Genomic DNA, 25,571 nt, shown 5'->3' on the forward strand with positions numbered 1-25,571 from the left:
TAGTGCTCCCATGGGCTCGGTACTTGACAGACATCACCTCATTTAACCCACCCCACAACTGGAAAACCACGACTGCTGTTGGTACCAAGATAAAACCGAGGGCAGAGGGGCTGTCCAGGGCCCCGGCAGGATGGCTGGTGGGAGGCAGAGAAGCCCTGAGGATGAGGTGGGCCTGAGCCCCATGGGGAGGGAGCCTGGGCTGGCAGGGATGTTCCAGTAGCATTTGGAAGATGAAGAGCCAAGGGCGGTGGCCAGTGGATTAAGTGGTAGGTGGGGATTACTGTCCAAAGCCAAGACCCTCTGGAGCCTGGAGAGAAATGAGGAGGCCTTCGAAGGAGCATAGGAGCCAGAGCACTGCTCCGGGACAGGCCAGCAGCTGGCCTCTAACCCGGCGGCTGGAGACACGTGCTCTCCCAAACACACAGCACACAGGCTTGGGTGGGCCGTCTCCAGAGCTCAGCCTCACTGTGAGCAGGAGCCCTTCTGGTCAAAGAGCTCCCTCCATTGTCCAGCCACGGGGCAGTGTGGCTTACCAAGTGCTGGGGTGCAGCAGCTGGACTGCCTGGGTTCAATCCCATGCTCTGCTGCAGCCCTACTGTGTGGCTGTTTATCTCTGGAGAATCTTTTCTCCTGCATGCATTTCTCATTTTTCTATGTTGAATGTGCACTGCTTGTGGATTTGTTAATTTGAAGACCATTTCAAAAGGGTTCTACTGACCACCGGGAGAGAGGAGGCTGGTGCCCTGGGTAAATCCACCGGGCGGCAGGGAGGGGATGCTAAGCTCTAGAAGCTTCAAAACCCAGGGACAACAGGAAGCAGAGGGTTTTCTGGGGAGCCAGACTGGGTCTAGCCAACCCTCTGCCAACCCTCTGCTTGGTCCCCGAGCCCAGCCACCTCCTGGCCTTCATGTCCTTCACCCTCCAGGGCCAAGCTTTCCGTGCAACATACTGGCTCCTATGGCATTACTCTCCCTGCCTGCCTGCCTGCCTTCTTCCTGCCTTCCTTCCTTCCCTTTCATACTGGGGATTGAATCCAGGGACATTTCGCCTCTGAACTATATACCCCCAGCCTGATTTTATTTTTATTTGGAAACAGGGTCTCTTAGTTTAATAAGAGTCTCACTACCTGCTGAGGCTGGAGCATCCTGTCTCAGCTTCCCAAGTACTGGGATTACAAGTGTAATCCAGCTCGAAAGCCCCTTCCTCACCCCTGCCTGCACAGTCCCTGTCCCCTGCTAGTCTGCTGAGCCACTGGGCTTCTTTTTGGTCTCCCACAGGACTGCCTCAGCCCCACCCCAGGGCCTTTGCATTTATGGTTTTGTCTCTTCTTCCTCCTCCACCAGTGCTGCCTGAGGGGAAAATGCAGTAACATATGCAAATTTTCTAGCATCTATAGAGAAAATTTAATGATAAATTTTATTTACCCAATAGATCCCAAATAGCATTACCCCAAGATGTAATCGGTACTCAAAGACTACCAATTGCATTGGTAACCTTACATTCCTTTCACATGAAGCCTCTGAACTCTAGGGTGGACTGTGCACCAATGAGACATCTGGCCCAGCACGCCCATCCCTGCCATGCTGGGTCCTGCCTTGGCTCAAACGTCGGCGCCCCGAGGGCCCTCCTTGACTTCCACCCGCTGCCCGCGGTCACAGGGCTCCTTCACCATCCGTCCCGCTCTGAGCTTACCTGGGAATGGCTGGGCGCTTCCACCAGAACACAGGTGGGCAGGTGGTAGGGGTGGGGGTGAAAGTGGAGTGGGGGCAGCGGTGGGAGGCTCTTGCCTGCCCCCACGTTTCAAATTCTACTCTGGGTGGTGAGGGGCAGGAGTGGGAAGTGTGTGTGTGTGTGTGTGTGTGTGTGTGTGTGTGTGTGTGTGTGTGCACTCAAGGGGGAATGCAAGCGCACGCGCATGCACGCACACACACGCACACACAGCTCCCTGCCCCTCCCCCACTTCTGGAAAGCGGGCCGGAAGATGGGCCTCCTTTCAAAATCAACCCGGCGCAGAAAAACGGCTGTGACAGCACAAAGCCGAGATTGAATCAGCGACAGGCCCGATTGCCTGGTGACGGTTACAAATGGTCTGATGTGGAAAAGACTGGATCAGATCTGTGCAGAACAACAGCCGCTGCGCACCCCACGCCAGACAGCGGGCAGCGGCGGGCAGGTGGCTCCTCAAGCTCTTCAGGCCCTCTCCGGATGCACCAGGACGGGCTTGGCCGTGTCCGCCGGCCCACTGCCGAGCAGTGCCAGGCTGGTCACTTACACAGGTGAAATCAGACACTCCCAGGCTGCCTAACACCTGGGCAAAATGTCCCCAGTGTGAAACCGAGCGCTCGGCTCTGCGCAGCAAGAGGGTGGCTGCTTTAATGCCCCCCAACTTGTCATTCCCAAATTATAAAGGGTGAATGTTGCTTTATAATATGTAGGGTTAGTAAAGGGTGAACTTGCCATTGCCACGTAATAAAGGATGAACAAGGGAAGAGAAAGAACCTCCCTTCTCCTAGTTCTGCAACCCTTCCCGCCCGCAGCCTCCTCTCTGAACCTCACAAAAGCGGACAGAAGGGACTCGTGTCCCCGCCCTGCATTCATGTCTCTACCACGGCCAGTGGGGCCAGGCTCACCACTCCATGGCAGAGGCGGCTCTGTGCCAAGCTGCTGGGCACCCAGGACTGGCAGTACCTTGCTTGTGTGCCCGAGCCTGTGTGAGGGCTGGCTGCAGAGCCCGCATGTGTACCCAGGTGGCCAGGCGGGCGCACAGCAGGTGCTCAGCAAAGCCCAGCGGAAGCAGGGAAGGACTCGGGCCTCAGCCACTGCTCCTGACAGGCCGGCCGAGTCTCCCTCCCCTCCCTCTCATGCGATCGGCGCCTGGGGTCTCTCCTGCACACTCAACACCGCCTCAACCAGACAACTCCTCCACAACTGGGCACAGCTGGTGCCGAGAACTGGGAGCGCAGTGGGGCACAGCCAAGAGGCTGGCACGCCCCGCCCCCAGCCTGTGTGGTGGCGGCTCAGGGGCTGGAACCTTCTAGAGGAGGGGAAGGGGTTCCCTTCAGGAGGTCTGGGCGGGGCTGCCGTGCTCACCAGCAACTGCATGTGGGGTGCTGGGCCTCAGCACTCGAGGGGCACCGAGCCCATCCTTCTGAGTGCAGACTCCCAGGCCTCCTGTTCTCTAGGAAAGAGGGTGTGGAAGATAAGAATTTGTCCAAGACCACCTTGGGGGCGGGCCTGGCTGTGACTCTGGGTCTGCTGGACTCAAGCCCATGGCATGGCCATGCTGAGGAAGTTCTGGGGTCACAAATAGGCACTCAGTGTCCCACAGCACCGACCTCTCCTGGGCTGGGTGCCAGGTCACCTCCTCTGGCCACGGCCTGAGGAGCCACCATGACTGTAGGCCAAGAGGCTGATGCCAAAGGGGCTGCTCTGAGACCACTGAAGCCACCACAGAGTTGTCCTGGTCCCTCTCCAGGCCCTGCCCCATCCTGACCGGTGGCTTCTAGCAAAGGGGAACTGGTTCTGATCTAGAGCACAAACCCAGTACCAACCTCGTCCTGACTCTACCACTCACTAGCTGGGCTGTCCTCAGGATGCCCTCAAGTCCTCTGGAGCCTCAGTTTCCCCATCTGAGAAATGGCATCAGAACCCATACCGCACTGTGGCTGTAGTGGACAGTCGGCTGATACAGGGATTGAGCACGGTAGTTGCACACCACCTGCCCTCCCTCTCAAGGGCTTGTCGAGTCACACAGCAGCAGGGAGAAGGCTGGGACCTACACCCTAACCACACCAGCAGTTTATGCTGTGACTGCCAGGGACCTGGCCCCAGATAGGCCTGGGTGAGAGCGGGAAGGGAAGCTCCAACGGGCACAGTCACCAAACCCTGCCAGAGTCCCCGCGGGGCTCTGGACAACTAAGCACGTGCCCAGCAATCCCACCCCCGGTCACATGGAGGTGCGGGGAGCCCCGAGGGAAGAAGCTGGGCCCAGGACAGGCAGCTTCCTAGAGAGGGGAGCACCCGAGCCCCTCTTCAGAGCACTCCAAGAGCCAGGGCAGCACCTAGTATGGATCCCAAAGGCCCCCAGCCATGCTCGAGTGTTGAGCAAGGCCCTGAGGAGCTCACTGCAGCCCTGGAGAGTGGGGGAACACCCTACAGGCAGACACCAGAGGAGCTATTTCCCAGGCAGTAACCCGCTGCCATCTCCTAACCATGCCAGGGCTCAGGCTATTCTTATCCCAGCATTCTAGGAGGGGAAACCGAGGCACAGAGACAGGGAGCCATGGCCCAAAGACATCTGGGAAGGGCTAATGGAGATGAAATCTGACCCCACGTTCATCTGGCACGGTGGCCTTGCTATTAGAGAGCCGCCTGCAGGGCAGAGGTGCACTGTCTGGTGGTGTGTGAAGGCCAGGCTGCGACCTTGGCGCATCACCCTCAGACCAGCGGCCGCAGAAGGCGTGGCGGCTACGGCACAGGCTTGGCAGCGGCCCGGCCAGGTCCAAGCCCCAGCTGACCTGCAGGCTGAGGGGTCCACTGACCTCTCTGCGCCTCAGTTTCCCATCTACAGAAAGGGAGTCATAATGTACCTGCCTCAATCTTAGCACACGATGAATTTCATGTGTTTCTTAAGTTGAAAAAAAGAAAAGAAGGGCTGGGTATAGCTCAGCGGCGGAGTGCTTGCTCGGTACGCACACGGCCCTGGGTTGCATCCCCAGCATTGCAGGAAAAAAGAAACTGAGAGCTGGTGGCCCAAGGCAGCGCCCAGTCAGGCGTGGGGACACCCTGGTCACTGAGCCTGCTCCCTCGCCTTGGTCCAGGCAGGTGCCCGGGCCGGGGACACGGGTGGCGCGGCATCTCCCAGCCTCTCCGGGCATGCAGCAGCATGTGTGCGTGCGTCTGTGTGTGTTACTGCAGCAGCTTCTATGCAAACATGTTAATTTGTTTTCATTTTGTGTTTTTTTCCCCTCGCAGGATAATTGGGCGAGTTTGAAGTCTTGGCGAGGCTGCTGATTATAGCTATTTGGGTGGTGCCCTCATGGGGCTTGGGCCCTGCCTCCTGCCTCAGGCAGTGATGGCGCAGCTGGGGTGTTTGAAGAGGTTCTGGGGGTGCAGGTGGATTCTAAGGGCTCTTTCTAGCTGGGGAGGGGGAAAGCAGGCCATTCTGGGCCCCTCCACATGCACCTCACCCAGACAGCTCATCCCCAAAGCACGCTAATCCTGCCCATAAACATCTATCCTTTGCTGTTTGCTGCATAAAAAAAGTAAAGTGGCTGCCAACACTAAAAAGAAACAAAACTAGAATTCCACCGCAGCTTGGCACTGCCTTTGGGGGGGCAGGACCACCCGGCAGCTCTGGAAGCACTCCATTGTTCCCTGTGCACCTGCCTGGTGCTCCTCCCGGAAGCAGGGCAAGGGCTTTGGAGTCACCTGACCCCAGGCTGACTCTGGTTCCGCCCTCAGCAGCCAAGGACCTCAGGCAATTGGGGCTGTTGAGTCCCTCTTTTCATCTGTGACCTGCTGCCGTGTGTGTCGGGGGCACGGAGGGCCTGCGTGTGTGTAGGGGGTGGGAGCTCCCTGCTCAGCAGGCGTCTTGTGCCTTGGCACTGATCCCTCTGTGTCAGTTTCTCCTGCTAGGTAGGGACCGTGTCTCTGAGCCTGGGCCGTATTTTGGGTTCATTCTTTGCTGAAGGCCTCAGTGTTGTAACACACAACTACTGTCCTTTGCCAGCAGGTCAGTGGAGTGCCTGGCCCCATGCCGACACTTAGGAGGCTCCCGGCAAATCAGGTGAGTGGCTGCCAGAGGCTCCTCCCCCTCTTTGGGTAAGCCCCAAAGAAGAGGGCACATAACAGTGGCGGGGGTGGCAGAGAAAAGAGAGCAGGCTCCCTGGATGGTCTCCTGGGGGTGGTGGGCAAATCTCTGCAGAGGGCTCGGGCTCCCTGGTCACATGGGGTGGCAGCTGGCAGCACCCCTCCCCCACGGAGAGCCACACAAAGGGGCCTCTATTCTTGCTCTGAGCATTTGTCCGAAGGGCTGGGCTGCACCACCCTCTTCCCACTCTGCGGGCTGCCCAGCCTGGCCTGAGGCTACACAAAGGCCAGTGTGTCCCTGCTGAGCCAGCCTGGCCTCAGAAGACCCTGTCCGCAGAGCTCTGGAGGACCAGTGGGGGTGTGGTGTGTGGCAAAGCCATGCAGGGTCTCAGGGGGAGGTGAGGAAGTCAGGGAGGGCCCTGGGGCGATAAACTGGGGCGGGCCTGGCTCTGGCCCAACCTCCAGGCTGTGTACCCTTAGGTCAGTTTGGACCCCAGTTTCTTCATCAATGGGTACAATGGGGGACCACAACAGTGACACGTCCAACCCTCTGGGCTGTCACAGGGTTCAAAGAGGCGATGTGGGGCCTGGTGTGCAATCTGGGAAGGGATATGGGCAGAAGCCTCCTGCGGACTGACCAGCCATGTTCTCAGTCCTACCCTGGAAGCCCTGTGTGCCCAGCACCTCCTTCCAGATAGTTGCACCCCCACCCTCATCCAGCAAGGTTCACATCACTGGTGTTGACCTGAGGCCAGCGTGTGAGGCCCCCTCTGCCCCCACTGGGGCGGCCTCCAGGCAGTGGGATGACAGCAACTGTTTATAAAACACCTACTGTGTGCTGGGACTAGCAGTTGTCATCTCCTAACCCCACAGCTGCCCTGGGAGGGTGTGGCTGGGTGGCACAACGGCGATCAACTCGAGTCCAATGATCTGCGTTCAAATCCAACCTATAGGACCTTAGGCCTCATGTGCTCTGAGGGTAAGAGGGACAGCTCGCCCTCAAAGGTCTATGCAGCATCCACAGAATGTGCCACCTTGGGATGCTTCTGGGCCCTAGCCAGCCTGAAATCCCGACCCCTGGGCTGTTACCCCGACTCTAAGGTGCAGACACCGAAGCCCTGTTGGTAGGTAGTAATAATATCAGGAGCAAAGGTGGGAGCGAGAACTCCAGGGCTCGTTCTGGGAGGTGTGCTCGGGATCTGGGTCAAGTCTGAGCCCCCACTCCCCTCGAGGAGCTTGCGAACGGTTTCAGCAGTTTTGCCTTCTCTCCGCATCCTCAGCTCTGGGGGCCATGTGGTCTGCAGAGGGTGGGGCGGAGGCCCAGGCCCTGGCCCTGCCACACAGCCCCCCGCCCGCCCGCCCGCCCTCCAGCTCAGGGCAGCCAAGTGAACGGCGGAGTGCCGAGTAATTAAGGCTGCGCGCGCCACCCGGGCGCTGGGAAGCGTGGAGTTTCCCTTTTATGTTTATAGCAATTGTATGAAAATGTGCAACACGGAGCGGCACCAGCTGACAAACGAGACGGAGCAGACAGGATTCCGGGCCGGCTTTTCTCCGGGCCTGATTGGCATTAATTGTGAGCGTTTACAAAGCACAACTCGGCGCCTGACACTTGCTTCAAGCGAACGTTTCCTTCTAATAGTTTTAATGATTACAACAGGAGCTGCTGATCACCACCGGGTGCGGAGCAGGCTGCCTGGGCCTGGCCTGGGCTCACCCTGGGCCCACCTGCCAATCTGCCACTGTAAGCCGACCTGGGGGAGAGAGGGGAGGGGAGCCGAGAGCAGCAGGACGTGGCTGGGCCTCAGTTTCCTCATCTGCACCACCAGATGAGGTAGGAAGGGCACACAGGTGCCGCCTGCCGCTTTCTTCCTGTGTGACCCGGGCCGAGTCCCTCCCAGCTCCGGAGCCTGGACCCTCACCCGTCCTGTGAGGGCAGGGTCCCGCTCAGGCCAGGGCTCCAGTCCAGCTCTGGCTTCTCTGTGGCTACATGACTTTGGGACGGTCTCTCTGAGCCTCAGTTTCTTCCACCGGTGGGGGATGGAGTTAACCCCACCGCTTGCAGGGTGGTTTCTGTACTCCAAGGGACAAAGGAGTAGGCACAGGAATCGCCAGAAACCGCACGCACTTCCTCCCAGAGAGCCTCTGGACACCCCCCAGGCCTTGGCGTTGTCGGCCACTAGCCATTCAAATTCTTATCCCCAGTTTATCAAGGAAGAAGCTGAGCCCAAGAAGGAGAGACAGCCTGAGTCACCCCCCGGGATGGGGGAGTGTGGGAGTCAAACCCTGGCTGGTAGTCTCGGAGGCCAGGGGAGTCCTAAGAGAACCCCCAAGGTCAGCCGCTTGGGCAGGGGTGAAGCCCCCCCCTGCAGGCCGGGGAGGGCTGAGCCTTTGTATCCAGGGCCCACGTGCAGGGCCAGCCTGAGCGCTGGGGCACAGGGCGGCATGGGAGGAAGGCAGGCAGAGGCTGGGCTGCCTGTCCTCCTGGGCTGGGAATCAGAGCGGAAGGGTCTTGTCCTTGTTTGCACCCAGGCTGCGGTGCCGCTCCACGTGGGCCAGGGGGCCGGGAAAGGGTGTGTGCGGCATGCGCAAAGGCCAGAGACGGGACAGGCTCAGTGGGTTTGGGATCAGCTCGCAGTCTCTGGCAGTCCAGTCTCACTGCAGGCCCGCTCTGCAGAGAGGCCCAGGACGGGTCCCAGCGCCATGCTGGACCCCTGCCAGAAAACTCGCGGCATGGTTTTTGGAGTTAGTCTGGGAGTGGTGGGGGGATTTTTCCCTTTTGCATATGGTGGCACAGATGGGCCCATGATCCATAAAAACTGTCTGCAATTAAACTCCCACTTCGCATGGCTGGATTTGTCAGTTATCTGAACCATGAGCTCTGCACTGACGGATACGAGACATGGGACCGGGTGGGGTGGGATTCCTCAGGAGGAGCCTGCCCTGGGCATGGGCCTGGCTGGACGCAGTATCGTGGTGGCCATGCCAGCTCCCTCTCTGGGCATTCCCTGGCCTCTGCCAGGAGTTGCAGCATAGCCAGGCAGCTGGGGTGGGGGGTTGGCAGGGCTTCCCCCACTCGGCAGGGACTTGGCCAGCACTGGGTGCCCCGGCTGTGGGGTAATGAGCGTGGAGACTGGAGCTAATCAGCACTCAGGCCCTGCCAGACCCAGGACCTCGGGGGTGGTCAGGTAGTGTACCAGTGCGGTTCCAAGAGGCACAGTGCCATGGCAGGTTCAGGGTCAAGGAGGCAGAACCTCTGGCCCAGTGGGCAGAAGGGATGAAGGACTGCCAGGAAGGGCTGCCAAGGGCCAGAACCGGCTCCTTCCACATTAACGGGAGATCCAGTTCAGCCTTACGTCCCTGGGAAGGCGGGGCGGGGGAGGGAATCAAGGCAGGCACTAGGAATCTCTCAAGAACCTGGGCTTCCCCTACCAAACCAACAGGCTTTTCCAAGCACTTCCAGAATGGACAAGGAGCCTGATACTTCCTACCAGCCCTGGTCTCAGGATGCCAGCTGCCAACCCGGCCCCTGCCCTGGGATGCTAGCTTGTTTCGGTTAACAAACACCGTCATTTGGCTTCGGGAAATCCTGAGATCGCTAATAATTGTTCCCTGATGAAAAGAAGTAAGGCCCTGATACCCTTTCCCCCGCCCCCTCCAAGCTAGGAAAGAAAAGTCATAAAAATAGCTTGTTATCTCACCTATTGAGGCTCCGACTGGATGTTACTGCTAATTGGGTATAACATCCTTGTCTTGTTCTCTCAGAAGCTAAATCAAGAAAGCACCACTGCTGCGAACTAATTATATCTCCGGCCTGCAGCCTGCTGCTCGTCTCTCCCTTTATTGAGTTAAAAAATGGTCACGAACCTTCATCTTTCATCCCCCCGAGCGTTGGGCCCAGGCTGCCCACCAGGCGTGGCTGGGAAGGTCTAGAGGGGGCTCTGGGGAGTGCTGGGAGGGAAGCCCCTGCTCCAGGAGCCTGTCTGGTCCTTCCATTGCCCCTCCCACCAGGCCCAGGGTTCAACTGTTCTGGAGATCTGGTCTCTAGGCTCTCAGCAGCTAGACTCCTGGTGGGGCGGGGGTCAGGTGCACTCAGTCAAATGAGCAACCACTTATTAATTCAACATACACTCCTGAGATGCCTACCTACTGTGTGCTGGGAGCATTTTAAGCTAAAGCTTCCAGAAGACCAGAGTTAGAAGGTAGCTCCAAGCTGCCCTCACCCTGGGTTCAGAGATGCTGAGAAAGTTCACTTACACAGGACCTCACCATTCCTCTGCCCACAGAGCTGTGGGGAGGCAAAGTTCAAATGCCAAGGCCAGATGTGGCTGCTGCCCCTGTCTTCCCTCTCCACACTCTGGCCGTACCGGGTCACACACTTGTCCCTCAACCAAAACACCTGAGCCTACCTCTGAGCTGCCTCTTACGCTGTCTGCTCCACTCAGAAGGTTACCCTTCCCAGCTCTTTCCGTCAGAAGCCCACCAACTCTAAAGGCCTTAGAACAGCTGACACCTTGTTCAGGAACCCGCCGCTGCCCACCACCCAGGGCCAAAGACTTTGAAGTGCAGGTCTGGGTCCCAGCTCGGCCACTCAGCAAGTGCAGGAACCTACTCTGCTTAACTGCACTGAGCCTCAGTTTCCTCATCTCTAAAATGGGCTAAGAATTCTTCGCAGAGAAGCTGACAGGCATGCTGCAGGTGCTCTGGAAGAGTGATGAGTCAGAACGGCTCCACCAAGGGAGAGCTCCATACATGTTAACTGTAAATAAGTTCCCAAACGGTAGGTGTTTGAAATCTGCAAGGATGGAGAGAAGTCCCTCTGGGCGGGGGGTAGAAGGTGGTAACTGACTCTCATGCCTAAAAGGGTCTTGAGGCTGAAGAACAACCCACATCCTCAGAAAAGATTTCCCCAGAATCCCTTGCTGTGGCACCCTGGTCCTCTGAACCACATAGGGACAGCAGAGGGACCCCTGAACTCATCAAGGCTAGGCAGGCAACTGGTTTCAGCTCACAGGCCCAGCTGATTGATTGGTGTACCTACCCAGGGCCCTGGACAGAACTCAAGGTCACGGGAGGAACTCAGTAAGGGAAGTGGGCAGCGATTGATTAGCAATGTCTGCCACAGGCACAGAGGCCAGCCATGCCCACCACAGATTTGCCATCTTGACATTTTCTAAAGGCTGTGTCTGAGTCTGGTGTAGGTAGGGTGTGGCTGAAGAGCATGTAGATCATAAAGGAGACAGCTGGCCCAGAACAGGGTCCTCATTACCTACTTAAGAATCTTCCCAGGACAGCCCCAGCCAGCTCAGTACCCTCAGAGGAGGAGGGGCAGAAGCTCCTAAAGACACTGAAGGGGGTTCTGATGCCCTATCATGTGGTCCTCGGCCCTGAGCTATCACTTCACCTCTCTACCTTCCTTTAAAAACAGGAATAAAAACACCCTTCACAGAGTGTGATGTGGATTAAAAGAGAAAACCAATGCCAGCCCAGGAAGCTCAGTCTAGCACACAGCGGATGTCAGCAGTGTCCTGTGATTCTCAGAGAGGCAAAGGTGTTTAAAAAGTCCCAAAGGTGAGCTGGGCGTGGTGGCGCAGGCTTGTAATCCCCGCGCTTGGGAGGCTGAGACAGGAGGATCACACAGGTTCGAAGCCAGCCTCAGCTACTTAGTGAGGCTCTCAGCAACTTAGTGAGACCCTGTTTCTAAATAAAGTATAAAATAGGTCTGGGAGTATAGCCCAGAGGTAGAAAAGACCCTGGGTTCAACCCCAGTACCACCAAAATAAATAAATAAAAATAAAAATAAAAAAATAAAAAGTCCCAAAGGCCAGCAATCTTGAGTGCCTCCCCCCGCGGGGACCCCAGCTGGAAGAAAGTTTCTCCTCTGCTTTCCTAGCACACTTTGTGACCAGAGGCGCCCTGGGCAGGGACCAGGTCCGTCTGTCCCCTGCTCCTGGCACAGTGGCTGCACACTTCGAGTTCCTCTATTATGGAGATAAATCCTCTCCACTTGTGTCCGATGCTCTTCCCTTGGCGTGAACCACTGGGACTCATTTGGCTGTGTGTCCTGGCATCTGGCAGGGGCAGTGACTGAAGGAACGGATGAACAGAGCAAAAACAACAGTTCCCGTCTCCGCCCACCAACCCCCCCGCCCTCGGTGGCCACAACTCAGATGTCCCTCAGGTGGACCAGGGGCCCATCTGACGCATTAGTAGACTGAGGTTGCACAGATGCCCCTCTGTGCCCCGAATTCAGGCCTGGGGACGAACGTCCCCTCTGCCTCCTCTGGTGCCCAGCTCAGGTCTGCACTCGGTGAGGCAGCGGGCCTGTCCTGGCAGCAAGTCTGGGGCAGACAGTTGGTGTCCGCACAGCCCTCCTCCTCTTCCTCCTAGGGAGGCCCTGCTCCCTATGGACTCTGGGTCATTAACTCCCATCCCGGAAGCCTGTTCACAGCCAGCTAAGCCTCACCCTCTGACCTCCCAAGCCTTTGTCCCCTGTGCCCTCTGCACAATAGCAGGGGCTCTCAGGGCCCCAAACAGCTGCTGTGGCTGGGCGGGTGGCCAGGGGGTGTGTGCTGGGGTCTGAGCCCCTTCACCCAGCCTGCGGCCCCCACATCACCGCCCCAGAACACCACACACAAGATCTTCCTATCCACAAGCCTGTTGGGAAACTGCTATTCGCCCTCTTAAACAAGGAAACGGAGGCCCAGAGGAATGAAGGAGCTTGTCTGAGGCCACCCAGCCGCGGGAGTGAAGGAGCCCAGCTCTGAGAATCTGGAGCCATGCTGGCTCCCCAGCACCAGGTCATCCTGCACCTTTCCCCTGATACCTTTGCTGGCTTCGCCTGCTTTTGGACCAGGTCTGGTCCTTAGCTTGGCTTTTAAGGTCCCCAACACCCTCCTGGCTTATCTCTCTTTTCTCTCTGCCCTCTTACAAGCTCCCTCTGCCTTTCCTGGTCAGGCCTCTCTGTTCTCAAAGTCCCTCTGCCAGTGATACCCTCATTTATCCCATGCTTGGTGATCCCCCCTCGGCCCTCAGCCTAAACCAAAGCTGCCTCTGCCGGGAAGCCCTCCATGGCCACTGCGGCTACCCCTCCTTGGGGTGTCTCCTCCAGCCCAGCTCCATCCAGAGTTCCAGAAAGGCACAGAGATGTGATGCCTCATGGAGGTTGTGGACCATCTGATTCCTTAGAGCACGGCCACCTGACAGTAGCCAGCAGCAAGGTGCCCTTGCCCTGGCTGTGCCAGGGGTTTGTCCAGTAGAACTGGTGGGAGCAGCAGAGGGGCTTGCCTGCCCCCCATCAACACATCTCATGCGGCTGCTCCCGCTGCGTGACCCTGGGCAGTGACTCCTTCCCCACACCCCCATTCCTCCCTAGTAAAGTGGGAGTATTAACAGCACCTGCTACTACGACACAAACCTGGGAAGGTACCAGACTAAGGACCTCTGGCCAGGTACAATTACCATTATTCTTTCCATGTGACCCCCACCTAAGTGACCAGCACAAGCCGGAGAGACCCAGATGCCACCATTTATTGACTGTGCAGTTCTGGGCAGGAGGCTCTTCCCCGGGGAGTGGGGTAGACCTCCATTTCCCTATCTCTGAAGTGGTACTAACTACACCCACAGAGACAAGCTCCCCACCAGCCACCAGGTCTTTTGTCTGAGGCCTGCAGTAGATCCTCAGCTGTTCCTCAACTACAGTCCAGGTGGAAGGAATCCATCCCAGCTCTGGCCTCCACTGCACTGGCAGAATCCCCCTCCCCGCCCCCAATCCCAGCCGACTAAAATAGTCATTAGGCAGATTTCAAAAGATGTCAGTAGCTTATAATTATAGTCGACATCCTTCTGAGATAAAAGTGATTACCTTGGATGCAAATCACTTAGCAACCAATCAGGGCGGCGGGCAGCGCCCGTGGAGGTGACCAGCCGGCAGCAACGCGCAGCCCTCCTCCCGCGGCTGCCCCGCACAGCCGAGAAGGCTCACAATAGCTCTTGACACACAAATGGGTTAACACAATAACCACGGCTCTGGCCGCGCTGGGAGAGCGAGGCAATTCCCGGCCCGCGGGAGGTAATAAAGCGGCCCTTTTGTGCTCGCCTCCAAGCCTCCCTGTCTTGCCCCCGCCCCGAGGAATCGCCGCCTGATTGAATTACGGTTCATGAATATGACCTGCGTGAGTGCTCGCTCCTACGGAGGAAGCGTAGGATGACGGGCAGGAGAGAGGGTGGAGAGGGACCCCTGGCTGTCCCCCAGCTCAGAGGGAGCCACGTGTATTCCCACGTGGGGGCCTCGTGGCCAGAGATGCCTGTGTAAACGCAGCTGGAGCGGGTAGGGGCCCTGAAACTGGGGTCTTCCACCTTTGGCTGCAAAGGACCGGGAAAGCCATTCCAGGCCCTGTTCTGAGGAAGAAGCTAATGGTAGCCACAAAACTATTTTGTGTGTGTGTGTGTGGGGGGGGGCACGTGGGATTGAACCTAGAGGCATTCTACCTCTGAACTAGAACCGAGCCCAATTTTTTTTTTTTGAAGATTTAAAGAAGTTTATTAAAAGATAGAAATACAGAGGATAGGTACAGCTCCATACCAGTCTGGCATGGAGGGGTGACTCAAATGAGTACACCCGAACCCAGCCCAATTTTTATTTCTGATTTGGAAACAGGGTCTCACTGAGTTGCAGAGGGCCTCACTAAGTTGTTGAGGCTGGCGTCAAACCTGTGAGCCTCCTGTCTCAGCACCTCAGCGTATCCTAATGATGCCAGGGCAGGGGGCGCTTTTGGCACTGCTTCTCACAGAGAAGGCCTGGAGCACAGACAGGCAAAGCTACTCACCCAAGCAAGTGGCGGGTGGGTGGGGAGTCAGGCTCAGGCCCAACCCAGCCTGGGAGCCTGAGTGAACCAGGAGCCACGCTCACGGCATGCCTCAAGTTTCTCACCAAGAGAGTGAAGCAGTCCTGCCTGGCCCAGACAGGGACAGGGATGGAGGCGCTTATGTGGAATTAGACAGGTGAGAAGGATTACTGGGGAGGGCATGGGGGGCCAGCCTTGAGAGGAGACTGCCTGGAGAACTGAGAAGGACTGAGAAAGCCTCCCCTTCTCCTACCTAAAGGGATGCTAAACCTGCCCAGCCACCTGAGCTCGACTGCCCCATCCAGCAGGCCAGACACAAGGGCCTGCAGACAGCTCTGGTCACTCCCACTGCATGGGACGCCCCTGTGCCTGGTGCAGACCTGCCTGTCCCTTTCAAGACTGGCTCTCCAATAGTGGGCCTTCCCCACCTTGCCTGGGTCTTCCATGAGTCTCTGCCTCCCAAGAGGGTCCCTGGGATCACTGCAGTGGCCTCACCACCCTCCAAGCAAGCCCAGGGGGATGGAAGGTAGGAGCCTGGCCAGCTCTCTACCCCGGCCCCCCATGTCCAGCGTTCCCAGTCCAGCGTTTAGCTACACATTCCTTCCCCTAGGGCTGGAGAAAGGGTTCTGGAGCAAGAGGGCAGGTGAGAAGGCTCTGCACTGTCCTCTAGGTAATGCGGAACCAGGGCCCCAGCCTGGAATTCATGTAGACAAGGCCTGGCGGGCCAGCCTCCCGCCATGGAAGTCCTGACACTTGCAGGGTCCTGTCCAACACGTAGGGGTGCCTCCCCTCTGCTCACGCTCAGTGGAAGACCCACAGCGTCTCAAGGCAAGGCAATTCAGGGCCAGGCCTCCGCAGCTGCCTGACTGAGCACATGTGGACCCTCACGTCACTGGCTGGAGCCTCAGTGTCCTCATCTATGAAATGGGTCACGGCACATGAACCACTTCAGGGAGTAGTTGAGAACCTGTAAAATGCCTGGCACACAGGAGACGCCAGGGAAGCTGGTACTCCCCCTGCTCATCGTCTGGCGCTGACTGCCAAGCCAGGGTGCCAAGGGAAGGGAACAGAAGGAATCGCCCAATTCTGACAGCCTCTCCCTCTGCCTTGGCTGAGAAAGTGTAAATACTCGACGGAGGGCCTCCAACCGCCTGTGTTTGTGGATTTCTGGCGCACGCTCTGAGTTTGTTTCTAAACTGGGAAGCATCTAGAGGCAGTGCAAACAGCCCTCCTGCCCACATCTCCCACTTTCCTCCCGACCTACTGTTGCTCCTCTGTCCTCTAAGCTTGTGTGTTTAACGACACCATTTCAGCTGGAAATATTGTCTCCCTGCCAAGCCCCCAAAGCCGCTCCGCCGGTATTTATTATACCTGTTAACCTAGCTAGGGAGTCTGGTAGAACAGGACAAATGCTCGCTGCAGAGACCGAGGCCTGGCTTCTCGGATGGCTGCCCCATGAGCTAGCTCTCCTGTGCTCTCTCCTGCCCCATGCCACTGAAGCGATGACAGTTGTCAGATCTCTTCCCAGAAGTGTGGTTGCAGCAGCTGTACCCACAACCAGGTACTGGCAGTAACTGCTAGAAGGGACTTGGAAGAGCAGCAGGATGCTGGTTGGGGTTCCCTGGACCTTGGCAGGGAACAGGGCCAGTGCTGGAGCAGATACATTACAGACCTTAGCACCAACTTACCCTTCATCCATCCCACCGTGCTTGTCAAAATCATCTTAAACACCAAAGGGGTAGCCAAGTCAGGCGGGGCCAGAGCCCCTCACCTTAGGGCCAAATAGTGGGGGATCCCCCAACTTCTCTGTACCCTCCCCAGCTCAGGGCCCGGCATTCGTTCACACTTCTGGAGCCTGCTAGAAAGCTGAGGGCACACATCTCTCTGGGGGCCCAAGGACCTTGAACCTCCTGGTGGGGTACACAGAGGTCTTCTTTAGCATCCATTAGAAAGCAGAAAGTTGCTGCCAGGAAGTCCCGAATCCTGGCACTGCCAGGCCACTTGGGCAAAGTTCTGAACTCCTGTCCTTGGGGGATGGAGCATCAGCAGGGCCAGCTGGCACTGCCTCCCTCCCCCACCGCATGTGGCCGCTGGGGATTTAGGTCAGAAGACTGCAGTGAGGGTGAGTATGTGTATGTTAGAGGGATTGGCCTTTACCGTACCACTACCCAAAGGCATCCAGCCCTGCCCCTCTGGCCTTGGGTCACGGCAAGTCTTTTTGCCACAGCAGCCCCGGTGACGTCAGAGGCCAGGCTGTGATGTCACATCCCAGCCCCACTAGGGAACATGCTGTCTCTGCAAATTATCTGTGGGAAGGCCTGCTAAAATGGGAAGAACCTTACTGTCTAATCCCCCAGAGCACGATGGTCAAATGTGGCCACCTGTGTGGCTGGGACCTCCTATCCCCCTTCTAAGCCACATTCCCTGAAGATCTCAGAGGCTGTTGTGGGGACCCTCAACAGTGCCCCATCCTGGCTACTCCTTCAGTTTCTCCTAATCGTGCAAGTTCGACTTGGGGGGGGGGGCATTTTTCAACGACAGAGCCACTACCTTTGTTAGTGTTATGGGTAGAGTGACCTTCCTGGGATCCACCGCCCTAGTCCCCACGGAATCCCCACCAGGGGTCTCTGGCCTCCACTCTGGCCAGATGGCCAGGCTAAACAAGTTGTATGTCAGAGAGAAAGGGGCGGGCTAGGAGCACTATTGCCCCAGGTTCCCCACACCCAAGGCTAGGTGCTCCCAGTCCCAGCCCAGAAACCGGCCCCAACTCACCGGTCAGCCAGGCCCTGGAAGAGCACCAGGTCTCAGCGGCCACAACGCTCCGTTCGGCGGGTCGCAGTCATGTAGGGATGGCAGAGGCCGCCGAAGGAAGCCCCCCTCGGGGGCCGATGTTTCTCTCCGGGTGGAAAGGGGCGCTGTCGGTGAGAGCGATCCCGGCGCCGGATCGCGCCTTCCAAAGTCGGGGGAGGGAGGGTCTCCGCTCAGCGGGGGTCGCGTTCACCTGGGACCTGGGCGGCGCGGGCGCTCAGGCGGAGCATCCTCGCCGGAGTCTGTGCGCTCCACGTCCGGCGGGAGGCGCTGCGCCTCTCCTCCGGGCCCTGCTCACCTCTGCAGCTCGGCCCGTGCTGCTCCCAGGGCGCCCTCTCCGTCCGCGCTGGGAGCCCGGCGGCCACGGCCCCATTCACCAGCTCCAGCTGCAGCCCGTCTTTGTTGCTTCTTCTCGCTCGCCACCCGCGGCTAACAGCCCCCCGGGTGTACCGGGGAGTATGTGTGTAGGGTCGTCTCCTCCGGGGGTTGCACGCACCTGCAGCAGCCCCGGCTCCGCACCGGGCATGCACCGGCCCCCGCAGGTTGCAAAGAGCACTGGCGAGAAAGCACTGGCCCCTCCTCCTCCAGCTCGGAGCCCCGGGTGTGGGGGGAGGGGAAGCCGGCGAGCAGCGGCGGCGGCAGCGGGTAGCAGAGGCTCGGATGCAGCCTCAGGGGCCTCGGCGCCGAGGAATAGTAGATCCAGGTGGCGGGAGGCGGACGCGGGAACGGCCCGGGGGGCTGTGCACCGGGCGTGCGAGCTCTCGAGCTGCAGCAAGGGCGCCGCGCGCCGGGCTCTCACGCGCCCATGGCCCCGGGCGGCGCGCGGGGCTCCGGGGCCGCAGCCTCGCGCCGCCTGGAGCGCGCGGGCGCTTCGCCTCGCCTCAGGCCCGGGGGCCGCGCGCCGCAAGCAGCGGGCCCGGCTCCCCGCCTCCCGCGGCCAGCACGCAGCCTCTCCGCCGAGCCGCCCGCCCCGCGCTCCTGCCCGCTGCTCCGCTCCGGCCCGACTGACAGGCGCGAGCGCCTGCGGCCGCCGCAGCGTCTGGCCCTCAGCCCGCCCCCCGCAGCCCAGGCCAATCAGCGGCGGCCGAGAGGCGGTTACCACGGTGACGCGGCGCCGCGTCCTCTAGGGGGCGGGGCCGGGGGCCGCCACGCGCGCTTTTCGCGGCAAAATTCAAAGGCCGACAGGGCGGCTCTCCAACCTCCTCCCCCAAGCGGGGACGAGGCGGGGCCTGCCTCTCCAGGACTGCAACTCCCAGCCATACTGCGCGCCGAGACTGGGCGGAGGGGCCTCGATTGAGGGCGCAGGGTATGCTGGTCCCTGTAGTCCCTTTGTTGGAGACTCTGGAATGGGAAAATTAGTACCACCCCCAGTACCACCAAATAAATAAATAAATAATAATAAACGACAGTGGCTAACACACTTACACCCAGTAAAGTACATACTCTATCGAATCCTCACAACGGTGTGAGCTAGGTATTATCACCCCCATTTTACAGATGAGAAAACCGATATAGTAGGCACTAGGATTATACTCCCAACTTTCCTAAATTTTTTTTTTTTTTTTTGGTATGGACTGAGGATGTAACCTAGAGGCTTTCTACCTCCGGGCTACACCTCTAGACCTATTTTACTTTTTTTCCTCTCCTGTCTCAGCCTCCCAAGTACTGGAATTACAAGCGTGCACCACCATGCCCAGCTGTCTTAAATGTTTTGGATCAAGGCATATTTGGGGCAGTAATGGATTTTTGACATAATTTCTGGGATCTGTGGAGCACAAATGATATATCCAGTACCATGCTGAGCTCTTTATAAGCTACACATGGAGGTATACCACACTCACGGGGGCAAGCATCAGACTTCCTTCCTTCCTTCCTTCCTGACATGGGATCTCATTATATTGCCCAGGCTGGTCTCCACTGCTAAGCTCAAGCCATTGTGGAGTACTTGAATCACAGGCATGACACTGGATGCTGCCCTGGACACTACTGGCATTCTCTTCCACTTAATGGACGAGGAAGCTGAGGCACAGAATCACATCAACCCAGGGCCTAAATTTGAATGTCATCAAACAATACTGCACCTTGCCATTTACTTTTTAAGCAGCTGCATACATTCTCCTTTAGTGCTCCCATTGACAGATGGAGAATTTGAGGCATTCCCTCGATTTTCAGTCGCTAGGAGTCCAGTGCGCAGCAAGTTGGGGAGCTACTTTCCAGGCTGAACCTCAAAACCCCTACAAAAATGAGAAGCAGCAGCCAGACCCCTCTGTTCCCTACCTCAGGCTCATCCCTGTGCTGTCCTGAGTCCCAGCAGGCTGGGTGGGATTCCAGCCCTGCCCTTTCTAGCTCTGGCCCTTTAACTTCATGGCCCGGTGTCTTGGGTTCTTGTTTGTAAAATGGAGACAGGGCATCTATCTTAATTCCTACTGTACAGTTGTTGGGAGGGCGAAGAGGATTCCCGCATGGGGAGAACGCTGTAAGCACTCGCTAAGTGCCAACAGCGGGCTTCCTTTCTGGCGGGTTGCTGAGTGCATCCAGCGGGCTGCTGCTGATTAAAATCAGACCCTCACCTACTTTCCAGAGCCAACCCACCCCCACCAAGGATGTGGGAGAGGCGCCCGCAAGGGACCTCCAGGGCCAGCCAAGTAGGCCACCCGCCACCTTATCTAGGGCAGGAGCTGCCCTGTTTCAGGTCTCCGAGCTGAGCAGTCGCCACGCAGGCAGTTCCCAGCAGCTCCCGGGCCTGGTGCCCCACTCTATTTCTCCACGGCCTCCTCTCCCGGAGTGCAGGGTTGGGGGTGGGGATTTACCTGGAAACGGGATGGGGCGCCAGCTGCCTCTGCTCTGGCCAACTGCCAGGGCTGCCTGATGTCAGGGCAGGTTGCCAGGGCAACTCTCTGGGTGGGCCCAGGGCGTGGACAGGTGGAGGGGACCAGATTTAAGTCAAGGACAGGGTGAGGAACGGCGACAACCAAAGCCTGGGAAGAGTGAGAAGGTGACACCACAGCCTTTCCGAGGTCTGGGAACTGGTTTCATTGTAGGTCACCACGACCTGATGCCCACAAAGTGCTGGGTGGGTGCTTCCTGGTATGTAACTCGTATTTCCCACCTGCCTTTACCCTCACAGCAAACCTGTAAGGACTACTACCCTCTTCTTATAACAGAGGAAGGGCGCCTGACATGCCCAAGGTCACCCAATGACAGAACTGGGTCCCAAACACCAAGAATCCCAGGCTCTGACTTATTGGGCCTTGTGCTAGCCACTAATTGTCAGCATGTGACTTGCGGGCAAGCTCCTTCTTTTTTCTGAGTCTCACTTTTCTTATCAGCCTCTCCGGAGATGGGTCAACAGTTTCCAAAGGTCCCCACATGATTTCACACTGCAGCCCGGGCTGGCAGGCAGGGTTTACTTGGAAGGGCTCCAGGTCTCCCTACACCGGGGGAGTTTGTGATGGTGGGATTTCAGAGAGCGGCAGGGTAGAAGGCTGACTTCCGGGTTCCTCTCACATGCCCCAGGCAGGGGAATGCCCTCTAAGATGCTCAGCCTGCGCCAAGCAACATATACAGCCCTCACGTACCCACCTACCCACCTGCCTGGCACTAGAGCCTCTGCTGAGGTTGGCCCAATGACTTTGCACCGTGTGTTGGGGGTGCGGTTTGGTTTGGGTTTTTTTTTTTTTTTTTTTCGGATCTGGGGATGGAACCCAGGGGCATTCGACCTCCAAGCACTACACCCCCTGCCCTAATTTTTATATTTTTTTTTATTTTGAAACCGGGTCTCTGAATTGCAGAGGGCCTCACTAAGTAGCTGAGGCTGTCCGCGAACCACGATCCTCCGGTTTCAGCCTCCCGAAAATGGGATTACAAGCGGGTGTCACCACGCCCGGCTTGGGCTGGGTATTTTGTTTTATTTTTGTACTGGGGATTGAAACCCAGGAATTGAACATTTCCAAGCTATACCTCCAAACTATTTATTTATTTATTTATTTATTTTCATGGTACTGGGGGTGGAACCCAGGGGCTTTTCTACCTCTGGGCCATCCTCTCAGATCTATTTGGAAACAGGGCCTCCCTAAGTTGCTGAGAGCCTCACTAAATAGCTGAGGCTGGCTTCGAACCCGTGCGATCCTTCTGTCTCAGTTTCCCAAGCGCTGGGATTACAAGCGTGCGCCACCATGCCTGGCGCTATTTGCTAAGTTGCTGAAACTGGCCTCCAACCTGGATCCTCCTGTCTCAGTCTCCCATGTCCTGGGATCACAGGTGTGCGCCACCACGCCCAGCTGCATTCTGTGATTGGAGACAGTGTCAGAGTGGATTTGCCTCAGTCCTACAGAACCATCTTGAACTGACTCCAGCCAGGTGTCCCAGCGACCCCTGGGGAGCAGGAGGCAGAGGGCACCCCATTCCTCAGTGTTCTGACCCCTCCCACCAACCTTGCTAAAATTGTACATCGGTCCATGCTCCTGTCCCACCTCCTGGCCTTGGCTCTCGCGTCTCATCCACTGAGAATGCCCTCCGCGCAGGTAGCTGACTCTCGTCCCTCTTTCAAATTTCAGTAGCTTGTGCCCTCTCTGGAGCCTTCCCTGACTGCCACCCCTTAGTTTGGAGTGCTTGCCCTGTTATCGATGTCCCCAGTCTGTGTTATTTTCCAGTTTTCCCACCAGCCTGAGGCTCTTCCAGAGCTGGGGCCGCATTTAGACCTGTTTATCTCTCGCTCAGGCCTGTATACAGTCAGTGCTCAATAAAGGCTTGTTGTGTTCATCTTTGAAGCAATGAATGAATGTGGCCAAGATTTTCCTTTTGTCTCCTTTGGGAACAGGAAGTGGAGGGAATGGAGCTTGACAGATGGGTTACCAACCTCATCTTGGTGCCTCAGTTTCCCCACCTGTAAAGTAGGCTTCATCGCCACAGAAGCATCGCTTGGGGGGCCTGGAACCTGGTGTTGGACTCCCAGCCTCCCAGGTAGGTAAGGTGAATCGCACTCTCGTGAGGCTGGGCTGTTCACCCTCTACCTGTATGGATTCCTTAATCCATTCAACATTTCCTGAAAAACACCCTGTGCCAGGTGCAGTGACTCTGCAGTGACCCAGCCTGAGCACAGGCATCGTGGAACTCAACTCAAGTTTTATGGGGCCACAGGGGAAGCAAAACAGATCGTTCAGGGTACAGGGAGGAAAGCCCGGAGCAGGAGCCTGCCCCTGGAGGGCAGGTGCCGAGGACTGGCTGCTTGGGCCTTGAGCAGAAGCAAACCAGAGGGAGGGGGCCTGCGGAGGGGACATTGCAGCCAAAGGCTGAGGATTCCAGGGCAGGGGCAGGCGGTCAGGCACAAGCAGGCAGAGATGGGGCCTTCGTCCTGGCCGGGGAGCAGGCCGCCTCAGCCTCCCACCGCACCCGTCGCCTCACCTGCCCTGGTTGCTGTAATCTAGGCCAGAGCCTGGAGGGAGCGGAGCCCCATTGGTGCACACTACAGAGGTTCTTCAGAGATAATTTAATCAGAGCTATTAATAAGCAGAAGAGAAAGAGCTCTTTATGCTTCTCCCAGAGAAAGGAAGGAAGAGCGCGAGTAACCTTGTCACTCACCGTCCTGCCCTGGCGGCCTCAGCCATGGGCCCTCCGGCCCCCGGCCCTGGCCCACCTGTCCCCCTAGCCACCTGTCCTGCTGGCTACCCGGTGGTGCTGTGCTGTCCCTCGTGGCCGAGCCTGGCCCCAGCTGCTCCCGCTGCCAGGAACCAGCACGGCTGTTGGCTCACTCTCGTCCCTCAGGTCTCAGCTCACTGTTACCTCCTTGGAGAAGCCCGCCCTGACTACCCCACCTGAAGATATTTCCCCAGAGGCCCTCCCATTCGCCGTGCCCCGCACTCACTATTCCAGCAGCTGCCCAGCCCTGTGGATTGACTTGTTTATTTCTGTCTCCCTGTCTGCACTCAGCTCTGGCAGAGGCTCTTGGTCTTCTCCCCCCTGCGGTGTCTTTCACATCTCGCAGTTACTGGGTCAGTATTTGTTGGCAGAGTTACTGAAGGTCCAGGGGGTTCAGGAGGAGGCAGAGCTGGGGCAGGACTCAGGAGATAGTGTGTGTGGGGGGCTTCAAGCCCCTCTGAGAATCCAGGAACCATTAAATATCCCCCTGAAGTGAGGTCTGAGGCTCGGAAGAGAAAGGGTGCAGTGGGACCACTGATTAGTGATGTCTTCCACGAGTCTGCAACTGGGTGTTTGGAAACCCGCAGGCCATTCCTGTTTGTGTTTTGATTTTTTTTTTTCTTTTTTTGGTGGGACTTGGGGTGGAACCCAGAGGCTTTCTACTTCCGGGCTATACTCCCAGACCCATTTTATATTTTATTTGGAAACAGGGTCTCACTAAGTTGCTGAGAGCCTCACTAAGTAGCTGAGGCTGGCTTCGAACCCGTGCGATCCTCCTGTCTCAGCCTCCCAAACGCTGGGATTACACGCGTGCGCCACCACGCCCGGCTGTTTTGACTTTGATAGAGCACTGGATTGAGTTAGGAAGCTTGCTCCTTTCAGTCCACACCACTGTCTTATCTTGTGACCCCTGGACAAAATATCCAATTTCTCTGGGCCTCAGTTTCCTCACCTGGAAATCGGGGTTATTAATCTTGGATCTGCTCATCTCAAGGACCATATGAGAAAATGGATATAACATTTCCCCAAGCCTAAGGGGGTCTCCAGATGTAACCAAGGATTATTATTGTAAAATATATGGACAGCAATAGTAATCTCACTATCCCGGACCCACTGTGGACTGGGCCCCACCCTGGGTTCTTGAATTCATGACCTGTAAGCCCAGGGCCTTGCTCAAGGTCATGCAGAGCTCCTGAGTGGCTGCAGCCAGGAATCGGTGGCTGAAGTGGGGTGGTCCCACCCCCCCAAGGTCAGGTCAGCTTTGTCTTCTGGCCAGCTGGGCCTGGTCCTTCCAGGCTCTGAGTGGCAGGGAGATTTCCAAGAAATTAAAGCTAAGCCGCCAAGGTCTCTCTCTGACCTGGAAAGGGAGCAGGTCCTCCCAGGTCCTCCTAAGCCCTCCTGGCAGACCTCCTTTTGTACGAAAAGTTATTGACTTATCAAGGTTAAAATACATTCAGCGCAGGCCAATAAAACAGGGATACGGCAGCATCCTGGCTGTCATGTGCAGCCTGGTTTTCATGGCAACAGGCCCTCTTCTGCACGTTAAATGGTTCAGTTGTACAAAGTTCAGGCGTTACATAAACAGGGAGTTAACAACAGCGGCGGAAATCAATGTCTGGCCAGGCATGGCCTGCAGAGATAGCATTGATTGGGCCCTCTGTCGTCCAATCGATGGGCTGGGCCCCTGCTTCCTGCCCAGCTCCCCTGGCTCCTCCTGATCCCAGTGCTGGGCTTAGACCCAGAGCTTTCCAGGAAAGCACCCCTGTCCTCGCCCCTTCCTGGCTGGGACCCAGCCGCACGGGGGTCTGCTAACCTGTGGCAGCCTGCTCTGTAAACCACTATTGCTCAGCTACGCTGTCCGTTGCCTGAAAATCTGTCCACACCATTGCTAATGGAGAGGGACTCCCAGTGCCTGCCAAGCCACCCTATGACGAGGATCCACCCTTCACCTTCATGTCCAGCCACAGAAACCGCTGATTCATCAAGATGTGCCCCAACGGGCACTGGGTCCCCACCGTATGAAACCAAACTGGCTGTGTGACCTTGGTCTAGTCACTTCACCTCTCTGAGCCTCAGCTTCCTCTCCTCTACAACGGCAAGAATAGCAATGCCAAGCTCACGGGGGTGCGTGTAGAAGGCAGAAGGGGGCACGGGTGAAGCAGAGCCCACAACGAGCGGCTTCACACAGGCCTGTGTGATCATTTGGGTTCAAATGCCAGCTCTACATCTAGCTGCGGACCATGGGGACGTTACTTTGAGCAACTTTGAGCCTTGGCACCCTCTCCCTCTCCCTCTCCCTTGGCCGGGCGTGGTGGCGCACGCTTGTCATCCCCGCGCTTGGGAGGCAGAGACGGGAGGATCGCGCAGGTTCGAAGCCAGCCGCGCGCGCTGGCTTAGGAGACCCTGTTTCCAAATAAAAATATAAAAATAGGTCTGGGAGTGTAGCCCAGAAGTAGAAGGGCTTCCAGGAAC

This window comes from Muscardinus avellanarius (assembly GCF_963383645.1).
Source record: "Muscardinus avellanarius genome assembly, chromosome: 21".
In the NCBI taxonomy this organism is placed as follows: Eukaryota; Metazoa; Chordata; class Mammalia; order Rodentia; family Gliridae; genus Muscardinus; species Muscardinus avellanarius.